Source organism: Aethina tumida, chromosome 4, assembly GCF_024364675.1.
Source record: "Aethina tumida isolate Nest 87 chromosome 4, icAetTumi1.1, whole genome shotgun sequence".
NCBI lineage: Eukaryota > Metazoa > Arthropoda > Insecta > Coleoptera > Nitidulidae > Aethina > Aethina tumida.
This window is the reverse complement of record NC_065438.1, coordinates 14,947,780-14,968,238: the sequence shown is the minus strand read 5'-3', so window position 1 is coordinate 14,968,238 and position 20,459 is coordinate 14,947,780. Positions and strand designations below refer to the sequence as shown.

The following is a 20,459-nucleotide window of genomic DNA, read 5'->3' as shown; positions in this document are numbered from 1 at the left end:
ATGATATTATTTATATTTTTTAAAATTGAAACTATAAAAAATATTTCTGTTCTTCCACTTTATTAATAAATAAAATATTATATAAAATATTAATCTACAATCGTGTCACATAAATTTAATTTAATATTAGTCTATAACAGTGTAAAATATACATATTTAATGTTTATTTTCTGAAAAAACAAAATAATAGATTAATGTTATTTATTAAAACATTAACTTTTATAGTTTTTTATGGTTATTACATCATTTTTTATTAAAAATGTAAAATGATTTTAGCGATTTGCTATAAAAACAATTTTTCTATTTGTTTTACAAAAATCAAGATTTAAGGCATTTCATTAAAGCAAATTTAATTAATTACTACGATATAAATTATTTTGTTACTGTATTATATTATTAAAATATGATTTTATCGTAGAATGTATATAAGAAAGTCAAGTAGAAAGAATAAAAAATTATACAGTCTTCAAACACTATTAAATACTTGGAATAATAATTACTATTAATTATAAAATTAAAATCTTATCAGTCATATCAAACAAATCTTATCACAAATATGATTAAGAAACCGCCAATAATTGAATTACTAAAACGGAAAGTATGCGAAAAGATAAAGGTAAATCGATTAACACCTAGACCAAAATGACAAATCGAGTGAATGAAGCGATTCAAAGAAAAGAATGCCCGATCGACGTGAAATACAAATTTTTATATCGGCCAAACGTCGTCCACCATCCACCGAAACACACAATTAGGAGATCTTATCGCCACGATGCCCGATAACGATCTGAACATGTGTCGGATGCTGCATAGATGGAAGATTTCGGATGCGAAGGGTTCACTTCAGTTTTTCAGGTGGCCTTCCTCGGGACCCGGGTCCGAAGCCGCCGTTCACCGTTACACACGGCGAGGTGTCCGTGAACGAAGGCCGTGCGATCGTTTTCCGTCGCCAAATGGATATCGGTTATTTCTGTACACGTCCGACGACTCGAATTACCCACTTAGGCCTAATTTGCGGTTTATTTTTTTTTTTTATTGACGTGATGAGAGAGTTTATTTTTGCCGTTCGCATTTAACTTTATTTCGATTCGATTTGTGCATGGGGTATGGGAGACGAAAATTTTTTAGTATGTTTTTATTGGAGTCGTAAAATAACAATCGTTCTAAATACTGAGCGATAAGGTTAATTTATTTTTACGTTCATTTCCGAAACATTCGTTTCATATTCTATATAAATATTATTTTTTATGTTTTAGAATTCATTAAGCCAAATTATAAGGTTATAAATTTTATTTAGATTTTATAAGTTTTAATAAAAATTATGCTTTAAGGTATTTCTCAAGACAAATTGTTAATTCAGATTATTTTTTAAATTCTTTCATCTTTATTACGTTTAAAAATATTAGGATACTTTCAATGTAAATAATTTTTTATACAATTTACTCAGTTATAAAATTTATAATGAGTATATTATATAAATATTTCTTTACGTGTTATTAATTTAATCTTTCTTTTGTTAATTAATCAGAAAATCTTTTTAATGTGAAAAATTTTTAAACAATTTATAAAATACACTAAATATGCTGAAAATAAATATTAGTATTTCATTACTTTACAATATTATTACTTTCAACTCTGTATAATAAACATTATCATTAATTAGTTTGTTAATTAATTATGAGTCATATAATATTTATTTTTCAATCTTCGTTCTTACTTCGGCCTTTTTCCTATATATATATATATATATATATATATATATATATATATATATATATATATATATATAGGAATAGAATTAGATAGAATATTAAAATATTTTGAATGTGAAAAATATTTAAATTATTAATTCAATTATAAAATATATAATAAGCATAATTATATTTTAATCATATATGTATATATATATATATATATATATATATATAAATATATACATACATACATACATATATATATATATATATATATATATATATATGTATGTATGTATATATAAAATAAAATAAAATTAGAAATATATTTATCGAGACAAATTGCTAATTCATCTTTACTTTTTATATGTCTATAAATATTGAAATTCATTACTATATAAGTAAATTGGAAAGAATATTATTTTTTTTTAATGTGAAAAATGTCTAAATTGTTTACTCACTTATAAAATAATGTACATAATCTCTAAATAATTTACAAAAATATTTCTTTCTTTGGTATTAATAGTGTAGTATAAATTTAATTAATAATCAGTAATTTAATATATTATTTTAAATAAATTATATAATAAAATAAAATTAAAAGAAGAGTTGTTAATTCATCTTCATATTTTATTTGTCTAAAGATATTGAAATTAATTTTTAAACTATGAGTCAATTGGGAAGAATATTTTTAAAAATGTTTCAATGTAAAATATATTTGAATTATTTACTCAATAATGAAACATAAAAAATGCATTATTTGGAAATATATTTCTTTACTGGATATTAATAGTGTATTATAAAGTTTATCATTAAATGCATTAATTAATTCGCAATTATTTAATAAAATACTTTAAATATCTGATATATTTATCAACACGAATTATTAATTAAATCTTTTTTTTATATGTCTAGAAATATTGAAATAATTTATTAAATTATAAATAAATTGGAACGAATATTTTTAAAATTTTTTCAATGTGAAAAATTTTTAAATCATTTACTGATTTATAAAATAAATAATATGCATATTTTGTAAATAATTTACTAAAATATTTGTTAATTAATTATCACATGTTTAATATATATTTTAAATATCTAATATTAATAATATAATATAATTATTATTAATAATAATATTAAAATTATATTTATGAAGATAATTTGTTAAATCATCTTCATATTTTTATGTCTAGAAAATTATAAATCAACGGTAGAAAATACTTTAATAATTTTTCAATGTGAAAACTATTTAAATTATTTACTCAAAAAAATAAAAAATATAATGAACATAATTTTGAAGTAATTTACAAAGTATTTCTTGGCTTTCATCATTTGTTAATTATCAGTTATTGAATATTTTTAATTTTCTGATATTAAAGAATTGATAATTAATTAACAAACTAATAATGATTAAAATTTATAATCTACTAATACTACTTAGCAAAGAAATATTTTTGTAAATTGCTAAATTATGCACATTATCTATTTTATAACTGTGTAAGTTGAAAAAAAAATTAAAAATATCTCTAATTATCCTATAATTTAATAATTAATTTCAATATTTCTATACAAATAAAAAAATAAGGATGAATTAACAATTTATCTCAATAAATATATTTTTTGTTTCATTTTATTTACAAAAATATTTCTTTGCTATTATTATTATTTCTATATTATAAATTTTAATCATTAGTAGTTTGTTAATTAATTATCAATTCTTTGATATTTATTTCTAAATTAAACAAAATGTTCTTAAAAATGTATTTATCAAGATAAATAGTTAAATCATCTTTATTTTTTTTTATTTGTCTAGAAATACTGAAATTAAATTATTATTCAATTAGAAAGAGTATTTTTAGGATTTTTTTAATGAGAAAACTGGAAATAATTTACAGAAGTATTTCTTTTCTGGGTATTAATAGGGTACTACAAGTTTTATCATTATTAAATTGTTAATTAAATCAGTTGTTTAATATATAATTTTTAAATATCTGATATTAATAAAATGAAATTAAAAATACATTTATCAACACAAATTGTTAATTCATCTTCAGTTTATTATGCCTATAAATATTGAAATTAATTATTAAATTATAAATCAATTAGAGGATTTTTTTTTAAATTTTTTCTACGTGAAAATTATTTTAATTATTTACTAAAAAGAATTAATTTTAATAATAAAATAAAACTAAAAATGTATTTATCCAGGTAAATTATTAATTAATATATTTAGAAATATTGCAATTAATTATTAAATTAAATGAGGGAATACTTTTAAAATTTTTTCAAAGACAAAAATATTTAAATTGTTTATTCAGTTATAAAATAGATAATGTGTATAATTTGGTAATAATTTACAAAAATATATCTTTCTATCAATTAATTAAAATTTAGTTTTAAATTTACTATATTAATAAAATATAATTAAAAATATATTTATCAAGATAAATAGTTAAATCATCTTTACTTTATTTTATTTGTCTAGAACTATTGAAATTAATTATTAAATTATTAGTAAAGAGATTTTTTCAATGTGAAAAGTATTGTAATATATGTATTTAAATTAGCTATAAATATGGTAATAATTTATAAAACTTTTTCTGGGTATAATAAATTTATTATAAAATTTATCATTATTTGTTATTTAATTATCAGTTATTAAATATTTATTTATATTATTTTTCAATGTGAATATTATTTACTCAATTAATTTATTAAATAGATGTGTATAATGTGGTAAAATTCTATTAAAACATTTTTCTATTAGGTAGTACATTACATATTTTTAGATATTTAATATTTATTTAAATTTCAGTATTGTTAAAACTAATTCACTTTTTTGTCTATATGCTATAAATATTGAAATTAATTATTAAATTAGAAATTAGATTTTTTCACATAAACATTTAAATTATTTTATCAATTATCAAGTAAATAATTAGTAAATAAGGTAATTAAATGTCTCTTACTGGGTACTAATAGTATAATATAAAATCATTGATATTATCAATTTTATAATTAATTATCAGTCATTTATATTTTAATTTTCGACAAGTGGACAAAATAAAATTCTTAAAAATTATAATTACTTAATTACCTTTAACAGTTTAACGATTAAATTAAGTGGTTTAAGGAAAAAGTTATTTTAAGCCTATTATCGAAAATTATACAACAATTTGAAAAACAAAAAAAGCAAATATATTATTTGCGTGACATGTTTGTTTATTTCTAACTAACTAATATAACTAAAAACCGTCTTTTGCATTGTATTATCAACGACCGAAGCATTGTTAACAATAACAGACGATAACAGTTCTAGTATTTCCATGCGATAACGAGTTTCCGATAGTTTCACAATGGAAAACGTAATTTTTCTATAAGAAAAACGATATAGTACCCTAACGTTGTTATCGGAAACAATTAAAATCGTTTGCCGGTACAAAACATTGACAATTAACAATTCCTTTATTACTATTAATTAACTACCGTATTTACTTTGTCCGCAATTAATTTCTGCCATAACTTTGGATTTGTTACATTATTCATGTTGCACGTATAATCTATAAATGGTCAGTTTCATGAAACTAATGTTTTATGCTAATTGATGTAAATATAAATATAAATGTGTTTAAGTGCACTAAAAAAAGTCATCTTGAGCATTTAAGTAATGATATCAGCATAAAATCATACATCAATCGCATTGTTTTTATAAAATTGAAGTAAAATCATTAATTTACGTGTCAATATGACAATGAATTTCAATTTGTAATCTACATAAAAGTCCCTTGTATTAGGAATTACGTCAATTTAATAATAAAAAAGTAAACAGCTTCCTAATAAATTAACTAATTGTGTTAAAGAAATGATTACAGGAATACAGTGGTTAACAACAACAACAATTATTGAAATAATGGTTGATTCACTTCATTAATATGAAAAATTTATTCCCACGTTATCTATTAGTCAAATATTCTGTCAGAAAATGCATTCTCTATGCATTCAAGTCAAACATCGTGACCAGAATAAAATACTTTCCATTTTATTAATTTTTATTCAAATACTTTTTAAAAGAATATTTGTTTGACACAATAATAATGAAAATTTAATTTCATTGTTCATTTGTCAAATATTCTGTAATAATATGATTACAAAACTAGAAATGTAATCCTAAATGTTCAAGTCAAACATTGTAACAAGGTAAAATACTCATTTTACATTTCATTGGTTTTGAATACTTGGATTATATTTTTTTTATGTTTATGTAATCATTTCTGACGACTATTTAGTAAAACCATATAATAAATATCACTATAAATTTGCCAAATATTCTATCAGAAAATGATTACATAAACAAAAATGTAATCATAAGTATTCAAATCAAACTTCGTGTCAAGAATAAAGTACTCACTTTCCATTTCAATTTGACTTGAATATTGAAAACATTTTATGTTTTTGTAATAATATTTGCTAAAATAATGAAAATTTGATCTCATCATCTCTTTGTCAAATAATTTATCAGAAAATGATTAAAAAATTGTAATCAAGTAAGTAAGTATTCAAGTCAAATATCGTAACAGAAATAAAATACCCACTTTCCATTTCATTAATTTTCTATCATGGAAATAATATATATTTTTTTATCAAACAAGTAAAAAAGAATCAATTTCATTCTCTTTTGTCACTTACTCATAATAATCATTTCATTAGTTTTGAATACCTAGGATTACATTTTATGTTTATGTAATCATTTATTGATGACTATTTAACAAAACAATAATGAAAATTTAATATCATTATAAGTTTGTCAAATATTTTGTCAGAAAATGATTGTATAAACAAAAATGTAATCATTAGTAATCAAATAAAATATAGTGTCAAGAATATAATACTCATTTTCCACTTTATTAGTTTTGACTTGAATATTTAGGATTACATTTTATGTTTATGTAATCATATTTTGATAGAATATTTAACAAAACAATAATGAAAATTTAATATTAATATAAATTTGTCAAATAAGTAACCAAATCAAAAATCGTGTCAAGAATAAAATACTCACTTTCCATTTCATTAATTTTTTAACTAGCATGAAATAATATATTTTCTGTCAAACATGTAAAAAAATGGTTAATTTATTAGTCATTTGTCACACATTTTTAATAGATAGCTTAACATAGACTGAAATCATCAACGTATTAATCAATTAATAATTAATTTTAGATAAATTGTAGGAAAAATGGGCTCCTTAATTTTTTGAGATAATGATTCATCAAATTCTAAATAGTAATTTAAAAACATAGTTCAAAATAATTAATTTATTATATAAGTAACAATTAAATTTTAAGCATAAATAGGCATAAATTTAAATATATGTATAAAAATAGGCTAACATATTAATACATTAATAAAATGGCATGTTTATGAGAAATAATACATAATTAAAAAATTAAATTATTATATTCTTTTAAAAATAACAAAAAAATGTAATAATATATCACCAACTAATTAGTCAAGTAACATTTATAGACAAATAATTCTTCATCAAAAAGGTGATTTAATGCATCCTGTTCAAAATTAGTAAAGACGTAATCTAATAATAATACGAATTGACAGAAATATGATAACAATGATTAAATAATCAATTTTACAAAAATTATATATAAATTGTTACTAATTTATTAGTTATTTATTAAACAAATGTTTGTTTGAGTCACACAAATTATTACTCAATTATTAAAATTAAATAAATTGTTAATTAAACAATCAAATCATTATTTTTTGTTTTTAAGTATTATGCAATTATAAGAAAAAAATGTAAATTGAATTTTAAATATTTAAATTAATCTTTGTCAATGTGTAAAAATATTTTAAAACATAAGTATAAAATTAATAATTTGAAAAATTATTGAATTTATAATCAACTCTTTTTAATAATTAATTAGAGAATTATTACAAGGTTAATATTGTTTGTTTTATAAATTGCACTTAATTGTTTTAAAAAAATTAATAACAGTTAATAATATTAGTTAATTATTAAATAGATGCCCTGAAGCATGAATCCTTGTAAAACCCCAAGCATTTAATGCCTATTTCCTAGAAAAATATTTCAAAATATGCCATTTTTAGTGCTAATTTGAGTAATTAATGGCCCAAGCCATGCTCATTCAAATGAATCATCAACAACATAGAAAATACATTGTCACCCCACTCTCTTTCAATCTAATCCCCACCCTTTTTAAATTGTTATATGTTGATATTAAATATACATAATTAAATGAACTCAAATTTAATAAATTTACCTGTTAAATATAAAATTATCATCAATATAGAAAAGAAACCCCTTCATTCTCCCCCAGTATCATAATCACACATTTTTAAAAGCCAATTATTAAAACGAAATTAATTCACCCCTTTTGTTGAAACAAAATTTGAAGAATTATTGTATAGTCATCGATTTATTAGCAATTTTGAATTTATTAATACATACATCATAAAAATATTGCCATCCCGCTCTTCTCTAATCTCGTCCCTACAATTTTTGGGATATTTTATTATACATGTTGAAGCTGGTTGAAGGATTTTATTTTTTAAAACAACAGAAATAACACATCTCATTTTAGGAAATTTATTTTTTGACATGTGATAAAAGACATGTTTTAACTTATCTTAAACTTAGTTAATATCATAAAAATAAATAAAAATCATTGTGTAATGTGTCAACAACAAAATTATAAATAAAAATATAATACAAAGTAATTAATTAATATCCAGTGTAACAACTTATTAATTAAATAAGAACTTATTAATGAAGTGATGCTCATCCAAATGCATCATCAAAAAAAAGAAAAACATTGGCATTCCACTTTTCTCTAGTTCTATCCCTACCCTTTTTGGAAGCCAGCTTCAACATGTATTATTAAACCAACAGAATTAACTCAGTCCATTAATGAAATCAAATTTTGGAAATTTATATTGAAATGTGAGAAGAATTAATCATTTTATTAAACATGTTTTACTGAAACTTAGTAAATATTATAAAAATTAATAGAAATCTTTGTTGAATGTGTTAAAATCAAAATAATAATAAAAAAGTATTATCCAAAGCGATTAATATAATGTCTAAATATGAAATATAGTAATAACTAAGTGACTAATGCCCTAACTCAAGTTCCTTCAGAAGCATCCTCGTCAAAATCAAAAAAAAAAAAACATTTCCACCCCACTCTTCTCCAATATCATCCCTACCCTTTTCGAAAGCAGGCTTCGACATGTATTAATAAACAAACAGAATGAACTCACCCCCTCGCCAGGATGATTCAGAACATGGTCCCAGGTGCACGGGCACACAAAAACCACCGAAACGGAGATGCGGAGGATAAACTGGCACCAGGAGTCCGGGCCGATAAACTCGTACGTAAAAACGGAATTGAAAACGGTCTGGCGGTGTGTGGAGGATGCGAACTGCGTTTTTCACGGGGAACTTTGAAAGCTGTCAGCGCTCACTGGTATCCGATTAAACGCACTGCGAGTTTGCAGGAAGGTGGCGCCGCCCATTTCGCGTCTAGTGGGGGTCAATATATCGCGATGTTGCAATGTTATAAATAGTTTACGAAGGGGTGGAAATTTACATGGGAAACACAACGGACACGACCATTTAAGTGGTTAAATAGTGGCAGTGGTATTTTACGTGGTTTTTCTAATGTGAAGAAAAGTGACTATAAAATTTTATAAAAAAAAATAATTGCAAAACATAAAAAAATATTTTTTTTTAAGATACATTCTCAGCGTATCAATAGAAAATTATATATTTTGTATTATTTCAAAATTAATTTATTTTAATAATAATAATAATAATATTAAAATATTCAGGCTAAGTTTTTTAAAACAAAAATTTTTAAAATTGTTAAATTAGAACTGATAAATTGTTATGTATTTCACAATAAATAAATTTATTAACACTATATGTAATTTTGTTATTCTTTATTTGGAGTCTTCCTATATGAAAAAAAAAATAATTATGACAAAATAAATTAATCATACATAGAATCAATTTGTTTTATTATTCAAATTATTTAAATAATATATAATTTGAACAACATATATATATATATATATATATATATAAAATTTCTAAAAACAGATAATGTTTTCAATAAGGTTTGCACTGACGATTATTTTCTTCTTTTTAAAAAATTTATTTAATATTCAAGTATATATTTGTGGTATTTATATTAATATTAAATGTTATTATAAATTAGTAATTAGATTAATTAAAGTACTTAAATATAATTTAATATTTTAATCAGGAATTTTATGAAGTATAACTATGTTATAGATTATATTATATTTTTATTAATTAGTAAATTTTTTTAAAAATTAATTTATATATATATATATATATATATATAAATTTGTAAAAATAGAAAATGTTTAAAATTCAAATTTATAATTAAAAATATATAATTTGGAGTCTTTCAATACAAAAAATAAAACATGTAATTCCAAAATTAATAGTGTAATAATAAATTAATTATAAATAAATTTATTCATATGTATATATGTATAAATGTGTAAAAACAGAAAATGTTTAAAATTCAATTGATTATTATACATATATTTTCAAAATTAATAGTGAAATAATAAAAAAAACTGAAAAACTTTATTATTTTAAAATTTTATTAACAATGTGTGTTATACATTTCTTTTTTAAAATTAATTAAGTAAAACATAATTTGGAGTCTTAAAAAAAAAAAAAAAATAAAAATTTATATATACAAATTTTATAAAACTAAAAATTTAAATACATATATTTTATACCGCAAAAACTAAAATACTCCTAAATACAACAACTTTGTGTTTTACATTTGTTTTTAACAATTTATTAAATAATGTGCATATAATTTGGAGTTTTCAAATGCAAAAAATAAAACAAATATTTTCATAATAAACTGTGAAATAATAAATTAATCATATATACATATTTGTATATATATATAAATTTATCAAAACAGAAAATATTTAAAATTATATTATAATAACTGAAAAAATATTAAATATTCTACAATAAATAATTGTATTACTCTTTATGTTACAAAAATATATATAATTTGAAATATTTCAATTCAAAAAACATATATTTTCATAACTAATTGCGAAATAATAAATTAATTATATAAAAACTTATTCATATATTATAAGTTAATTAAGTAATATATAATTTAGAGACTTTCTATACCAAAACGCATATATTTTCATTATTAACCATGAAATATTAAACTTAGTTGTTTTTATAAATTTGTTAGTTAATAAAATTATTTTTCCAATTTTGAACACAATTTCTGTGATATAAAAATGTCTTAAAATTAATTATTATTTGATAAAAACAATCTATATAAAAAACATACAATATTTTAAAATAAATATTTATTTTTACAAATATTATTCTAAATAAAATTGTTGCCTCCAATTTTTTTTATAATTTTTTAAACTAAAAATTATAAAGTTAATTCACATATGTAGCCACAATATTATCTGTCTATTTATGCTCATAATTTATAAATTACTATTTAAATAAAATAAAATTCTATAAATTTCCTAAAATTTATTGGATTACATTAATTTACAATTAATACAATTATAATAATAAATAATAAAGTTTCAGTCAATAATATTCCTCTTAAAACATTGTTAAACATATTAAAAGTTTTGATAATATCTACAAAAAAATTATCCACTTTTTACAAATTTTATAAATAATTAGTCAAGAAATATAAATTTAATAAATTGCAATAAAATTTTTTATAAAATTATAAATAAAAATTAAATTTCAGTCAATACATATTATAAAAAGTTTAATAATGTTTACATTACCCATTTTTCTAAAAATTTATAAATAATCGCTTAAGTAAAATAAAACTTGATGATTTTGTAAAATTTATTGGAATAAAACTTTTTATAAAATTATAAATAAAAATTAATTAAATTTCAGTCATTAATCTTAACGTATTATTTATTTAAACATATTAAAAAGATTAATAATATTTACAAAAAATTACCCACTTTTCTCAACATTTATAAATAATTAACTACTTATAAAAAATAAAACTTAAATTAAATTACTAAATCAATATTTATAAAAAAATACTCACTTGGTTCAAAATTGAAGATTTTACACAATATTAATTTATACACAAAGATCTCTTATATACAAATGAATGTTAAATATTCTTTGTACACATATAATATCGAAGCACGTAATTATTTTGTTTGTATATCAGTTCCAATAAATTAATCTAAAATTATTTTAATATTCCTATGAAAAATAATTATTGATTAATTTACTGGAAGTTGTAATAACATGATTGTAAATTGTAATCAAAAAGTTTAACATTGAAATAAATTATTTCAAATTAATTTGTCATTCTGGACATGTTGCTTTTTGCTATTATATATGATATTTAATTATTCGATTAATAATATTAATTTGACACATTCTTTAAATATTTTTCTTACATACATATATACTAAATATTCTCTCAAAATGAGAAAAATTAAATTTAAATTTATATATTTTGTAACCAAATAAATCATGTATCCAAATTGTATTTGTTAAAACATTTAAATATTTGTTAGTACATAAACAATACAGCAATTTTGAAAATTTAAAATACTTGTTTGTATAACAATATTATCTATTGTAAATTTATGAACATTGTAATTTATACACGATATGATTATATAAATTATTAGTGTATTTAAACCGGTAACACATACACATAAATTATTTTAATATTTCAGTCAAATTGTAGTTTAAAGTGACATTTAAGTTACTATAATTCATTTCAGCATTAGTTTTAAGGTCATGGTGTTAATCAAAAACTATATTAAGATCAGTGTCAGATGTAACCATTCTATAATAATCATTTTCTAAAACAACAAGGCAAGACAAGACAAGTTGTAGACAATTCTCATAAATAGTAGTTAAACGTTTGTAAGTACAACCTTTCAATAAATTAGAAGGTTGATTTTCCAATTTATGTTAATTATATACTTACCACATTATCCAATGTTTTATTTATTTCATTGTCAATTGAAATAATAAATTATTATTTTGATTTATGTTTGGACCCTCGCCAATAAATTTATGACGCAAATATGGCAGTAACAAACAATATCTGTTGGTTTCTTTTTGTGCACTTAAATTAATAATTTATTTTACAACAGCTCCAATAAATAACGGAGACTCAAGTCTACAGGTAAACATTGAACGTAGACAAAGGGTATGTTTTGTTTTAAATAGAACACACATCGTGATTGCATTCTTGAAATATTATAGACGGGGATGGAACGTCGAGACCAGACCGATTTTAATGGATTTAAAGCCGGGACCGGGACAAAATGTAATTCCTATGTCCCTAATACACTTTAATGCGTCGAGGATCAACTACCGCGTCCAAAGTTTTCGGTATAGTCGGCTGGCGCCTAACCAGATAAGACTATCGTCATTATTAATCAAACTGGCCAAGTGGGACTTTTTTATTCTAATTATATCGTCTCTTTATACCTAATTTGGGAATTTTGTTTACTTTTTTTTTTATTTTGGTTTATTTCGGACCATCCGACGATTTGATGTGACTATGTGAAAATTGTCTAGAAGTCTGGATTCCTAATAAATTTATGTTGTCGTGTTGTGTAATGGTTTAAAATCAAGCCACAGTAATTTATCGATAGTAAACGTATGTACGTTTGAATTATAAGTGGAAAGTAACGTTTCAAACATGTATTTGGAAATTGTAATTTGACTTATTGTTTATTATGTATTCCATGAATACGAGATTAATAAAACATGTTTAAATAAATTTCTCATCCGCTTAAATTATCAGGATTTTATCAAATTATTTATCAATATGAAATTTGATATATTATTATAGAGAAAGTAAATTTAATTTTATAATGGTAACCACTAAAATTATTTATCTTACATTCAATGAAAATAGGACTAACGACACATTAAGCAACTTTTTTTATTATTTTAATAAAACAATCTAAAACTGTAAAAGCCTAAATTCGCATAAATTTATGTTATAATTTTTTCTAATGGACTAAAATCAATTATATATCAATATTTATACTAAATATATTTTAATTATTTTACTACAAATATAAATTAATTAATAAAAAAGAGTATTAAAATATTTATTTAAGAATATAAAATCATTTATTCAGTAAAAATAGGATTAATGACACATATTTAAATAATTTTACTATTTTAAAATCTCTACAAACTTTTGTAAATGTATATAAATCGTATAAATATATGTTATTTTTCTTATTTTTAATTATTTCTTAATAGACTAAAATCAAGCCAAAATTATCAACAAAGATGGAATTTGATGCTGAACACATTTTAATCATTTTACTATAAAAGTAATTTTAATTAATAAAGAGGAGGCAAAATTTAAAATATTTATTGAAAATATTATCTAATTATTTTAATGATTTAAACCAAATTAAAACCTCTAAAAACTTTTTTAAAAGTCTATATTCATATAAATTTATGTTATAGTATTTTATTATGGACTAAAATCAAGTCAAAATTATATACAAATATGAAATTTGATGCGAACATATTTTAATAATTTTATTATAAAAGTAAATTTAATTAATAAAGAGAAGGTAAAATTTAAAATATTTATTGAAAATATTATCTAATTATTTTAATGATTTAAACCAAATTAAAACATCTAAAAACTTTTTTAAAAGTCTATATTCATATAAATTTATGTTATAGTATTTTATTATGGACTAAAATAAAGTCAAAATTATATACAAATATGAAATTTGATGCGAACATATTTTAATAATTTTATTATAAAAGTAAATTTAATTAATAAAGAGAAGGTAAAATTTAAGATATTTATTGAAAATATTATCTAATTATTTTAATGATTTAAACCAAATTAAAACATCTAAAAACTTTTTTAAAAGTCTATATTCATATAAATATATGTTATAGTATTTTATTACGGACTAAAATCAAGTCAAAATTATATACAAATATGGAATTTGATGCTTAACATATTTTAATAATTTTATTACAAAAGTAAATTTAATTAATAAAGAGAAGGTAAAATTTAAAATATTTATTTAGCATATTATCTAATTATTTTAATGATTTAAATCAAGTCAAAATTATATACAAACATGGAAGTTGATGCTTAACATATTTTAATAATTTTATTACAAAAGTAAATTTAATTAATAAAGAAAAGGTATAATTTAAAATATTTATTTAACATATTATCTAATTATTTTAATGATTTAAACCAATTTAAAACCACTAAAAACTTTTTTAAAAGTCTATATTCGTATAAATTTATGTTATAGTATTTTATTATGGACTAAAATCAAGTCAAAATTATATACAAACATGGAATTTGATGCTTAACATATTTTAATAATTTTATTACAAAAGTAAATTTAATTAATAAAGAGAAGGTATAATTTAAATTATTTATTTAACATATTATCTAATTATTTTAATGATTTAAATCAATTTAAAACCACTAAAAACTTTTTTAAAATCTATATTCGTATAAATTTATGTTATAGTATTTTATAATGGACTAAAATCAAGTCAAAATTATATACAAACATGGAATTTAATGCTTAACATATTTTAATAATTTTATTACAAAAGTAAATTTAATTAATAAAATGAAAGGTAAAATTTAAAATATTTGTTTAACATATTGTCTAATTATTTTAATGATTAAAACCAATTTAAAACCACTAAAAACTTTTAAAAGTCTATATTTATATAAATGTATGTTATAATATTTTATTATTGATTAAAATCAAGTCAAAATTATATATCAATATAGAATTTGATATTTAACATATTTTAATTATTTTACTACAAATATAAATTTAATTAATAAAGAAGAGGTAATGCTTGTAGTATTTATTTAGTTAAGGTAAATTCTAAAATCATTTACCAACTTAAATCAATTTAAATATTTATTTAGTTCTGACAACCTCTAAAGTAATTTATCTTATATTCAATGAAAATAGAATTAATTAAACATATTTAATTAATTATGTTACTTACCAATTTAAACCATTTAAAATCCTTAAAATCTTTTTTTAGAAATCTAGATTCATGTAAAATTATGTTAAAGAGAAGGCAAACCTTAAAATTTTTATTCGGTTATAATAACCTCTAAAATCATATTCAATGAAACATATTTAAATAATTATTTTACTAATTTACACTAATTTAAAACTTTTAAAGAATTGGTAGATGTCTAAATTCATATAAATTTATGGTATAATATTTTATAATGGGTTAAAATCAAAATTATATATAAAATTGGAATTTGATGCTGAACATATTTTAGTCATTTTACCACAAAAGTAAATTTAAATAATAAAGAGAAAGCAAAATTTAAAATATTTGTTTAATTATGGTAACCTCTAAAATAAATGAAAATAGGATTTAATTAAATTTAAAATCTCTAAAGACTATTTTATAAATCTAGATTCGTATAAAATTATGTCCAAATTATCAATTTGATACTAAATATATTTTAATCATTTTACTACAAAAGTAAATTTAATTAATAAAGTGAAGAGAAAACTAAAAATATTTACTTAGTTACTAAGATCATTTATTCAATTATTTTACTAATTTACTACGATTTAAAAAAATTGGTCTAGATTCATATAAATTTATGTTATGATATTTTATAATGGTTTAAAATCAAGTCACAATTATATATCAAACTGGAATTTAATGCTGAACATATTTTAATCATTCTACTACGTAAGTAAATTTAATTAATTAATTATTTAATTTGGTGCTGCACTTATTTTAATCATTTTACTACAAAAGTACATTTAATTAATAAATAGAAGGCAAAACAAAATATATATTTAGTTATGGTAACCTCTAAAATTATTAATCATATATTCTATGAGAATAGGACCAATGAAACATAATCAAATAATTATTTTACAAATTTACACCAACCTAAAACCTCTAACAACTTTTGTAGATGTTAGATTCGTATAAATTTAGGTTATAGTATTTTATAATGGGATAAAATCAAATCAAAACCGAATTTGATACTGAACATATTTTAATAATTTTACTTCAAAAGTAAATTTAAATAATAACTTAAAATTATGGTTACCTCTAAAATCACTTATTTTATACTTATTGAAAATAGGATTAATCAAATATTTAAGTAATTATTTTACCATTGGGTTGAATCATTTTAAAATCTCTAATAAGAAGTAAAATTTAAAATATTTAGTTATGGCAACCTTTACAAAGGTTTAATTTTCTAATTATACTAATTATTTCTGTTGTTTTTGTTCCAAGATTAAATTAATAAAACAAATATAAAAATTATCTGAAAGATTTCCTAAAATCCAGAATTCGAATAAATCAACTTTATAGATTAAAATCAACTCAAATTAATTTAACAAAGTGAAATTTCGTACCGTAAATATTTTAATTATTTTATTATAAACATACATTTAAATATTAAACAGGCGGCGAAACTTAAAGCATACATTTTGTTAACTTAAACACTCAAATCATTCATCTTGTGTTCCGAACTAAAATGAAATTAATAAAACAAGTTTTAAGTAATTCACGCATTAATTCAAACCAATTTAAAAAAATCTCCGTAAAATTAATAAAAGCAAAATTAAATATTTCGTAAAGATAAACAACGGCGCATTTGTCATCAATTGTGAGCGTAATTCTTCGTTAATTCGATGCACCGATATCATTTAATATCGCCGCCATTCGTCTTAATTCAAGTTAATTGGTGAGTTTTTGCTTCCGCACGCCCAGATAATCGTCATTTACCAACATGGTCTCGACAAATGTGTCTAAGCGGATCGCGCTTAATTGCAGATTATGATTATTATCGGCGAATTAACTTTATAAAGAGCGTATGCGCCCCGTAATTCATTAGAACCGGCGTTATTTATGCGCATAATTATTATTTGATGTTTATTGAAGTATGCCAGGTATGCACGTGATTTGTCAATTAACGATAATAGGTGCAATTGCAAATATTTTTCGGCACATCCACCATTTTTATCAATTTCGTCGTCGGTTGTTTTTTTTTTCGTCGATTAATTTTACGACGTCCGTTAAATTCGTTTTGGTATTTTTATGTCAAACTTCGGTTCCCATAGTCGAATGTTGACGTATAAAACTAATAAATGTGCCGCGTAATTTATTTGCTTATAATCTTTATTCCCAGATTTAATTACTATTAAGTTCTTATTAATTTATTCAATGGACACATGTTAATTAGTGTTAATGTCAGTTTTAACGAACGAACGATGGTGATGTGTTCCGAATTGTAAATGAATTATTGTATTAACAGTTGTTTTCTAATTAAGTTCGGCCATTTTTACATGATCGAACCAGTTTTTCGTTTATAAATTGTCCAATTAAATCGATTTTTGATATTTAATAGGTTTTTTTGAATGGCTATTTTCTAACCAGATTTTTGGGTTTGTTTTTCACGTTCCATGTGATTTGACCTCATCAACGAGATTTTCGGCGTCCATCAGTAAAATTATGCAATTTTTTTTTTTTTTTTCAATTCGTTTGAAATTTATTATTATTTCATTCAGTTTTTACACGTATTAGAGAAGTCTGTTCGTTAGATTAATATGTGCAAACTGGTGAGAAATGTTTGTGGATTTTTTTTATTATAATTGTATTTAATTAATATTTTTTATAATAGGTAAATCAGTTACTAATTAACTAAATTACATTTATTGTTACAGCTTGTTCTGTCAGTACATGGTGTTGGCCAATAATGGGCACTTCCTTAACGTTTTTATTTATTTTAATTTTCCCCTTTAATTAATGAAATTAACTGCTTAATTATAAAGTTATTGTGATTTATTTTTTATCTAATTATAACTAATATTCTTAAAAAAAATTTAACAGGATATTTTTTAGATTTTTGGATAAGTTCTGTGTCAACTTCTTTTCAAATCTAATTATTGATTATCATCCTTTATAAAATTGTTGTAATTGTAAATGTAATAAATATTCTTAAAAAATTTTTAACAGAATATTTTTTAGATAAGTATAAGTATTGATTACTTCCTCAACAAAATTTTTGAAATCTATCAATAAAATTTTGAATTTTGTTTCAGAAATGTTTACTAAACTTAATGAATATTTATTTTACTTAAAATTACTTAATTAAATTGAATGTTATTACTCTGTTCTCGTCATAATGTTTCTTTCAATTTGTTGATAAAATATTACTAATTTTTATAAAATGTATTTCTTCTGCAATGTATATTTTATTTCATCATAGTATAATAAATTCATTTATTTATTGTTAGATTAGAATGATTATGGAATTTACAATAATTCCATTCAATAACAGCAGTTATCTGAATCAATTGATACAGAATCAAAAACATCACAATTAATAATGAAATATTGAATACATTAATTTGATTAATTAAATTTTTAATTCTATTTATAATTGCAAAATAAATTTGTGACAAGGTATAGAAATTTTATTATTTATTATGTAATCAAAAATATTGAAATCTAAGAAATAGTTTCTGAAGAATTTCAGTAAAAAAATTCCTAAATTCTACTAATATTAAAAATGCTTTTTCGTAATTAAAATTTTGTTAAAAAAAATTAAATTAAATTTTCATTTTAAATTAATTTTAATTTTTATAATTAATCAATTAATTAATATAATTTACTTAATTAAATTAATAAATAATTTTATTTTAATATTTAATATTTTTTTAATTTAACCAAAAATATTAAATATTTGATGATTTTGGTTTGATTTGATGAAAAAAGAAAGAAACAACATTTTTTAATAAAATTGTTAATAAAAATTTTATTTTTAGATTATTTTAACATTTTTCCATGAATATTTTCAGTAATATCATAAAATTTTTAATATTTTCGGTTAAATTAAAAATTATAAAGCAAAAAAATATAAAATATTAAAATAAAATTATTAATTACTGAGTAAATTATAAATTTTAAATAATTAATAATAAAAAATAAAATTAATTTAAAATGAAAATTTAATTTAATATTTTAGAAATTTAGGAAATTTTTATAACATTATATTAAAATATATTTCTAGTAAGAATAATTTGTTTAAAAATATTAAAAATTTAATAATTTTACTTATTATATACTTATACAGTTAAAAATTCTAAAATTTACTAAAATTCTATTGATTATGAAAGCAATTTAATAATAAATTTTTATATATAATATTTTTTCTCATAATTAAATCATAAATACATTAAATTTTAATAATTCATTTTAAACACTGTATATATTTTATTTTAATATTATCTCTAATTTTTTTGTATGTTTCAATTACTTTCTTTCTCTTTTTAATATATTTTTGTAAATAAATCAATCATAAAATAGTATTTTGACAATTTATTTTTTTTTTAATCAAAAATATTGAATATTGAAAATATTTAGTGAAAAATTTCTAAAAACTATTTTTATTAATTTTTAATAATATTTCTATATATACACAGAATTAGTTCTAAATACATATGAAAATTTAAGATTATATTCAAATATATTTCGAATTAGAAAATAATTTTTTGACAGACTACTTCTACATCTATCTACTTTGTCATTTTTAATTAAATTTAAAATATTAAAAATTCAATGATTTTACTTAAAATAAAGTGAAAAATTTTGAAAAAAAAATCATT

The 20,459-nt window shown here is 20.0% G+C and overlaps 1 protein-coding gene across 2 annotated transcripts in view; it reads right to left on the bottom strand.

Annotated features, from left to right (window-relative positions):
• Window positions 1–9,290, bottom strand: part of LOC109600481 (GATA-binding factor A-like) — a 100,430-nt gene extending 91,140 nt beyond the window's left edge. For both annotated transcript variants that reach the window (XM_049966614.1, XM_049966616.1), the window contains exon 1: window positions 8,997–9,290. The gene's annotated coding sequence lies outside the window, so the exon portion shown is untranslated. The remainder of the gene's footprint in view (window positions 1–8,996) is intronic.
• Window positions 9,291–20,459: the final 11,169 nt, after the last annotated feature.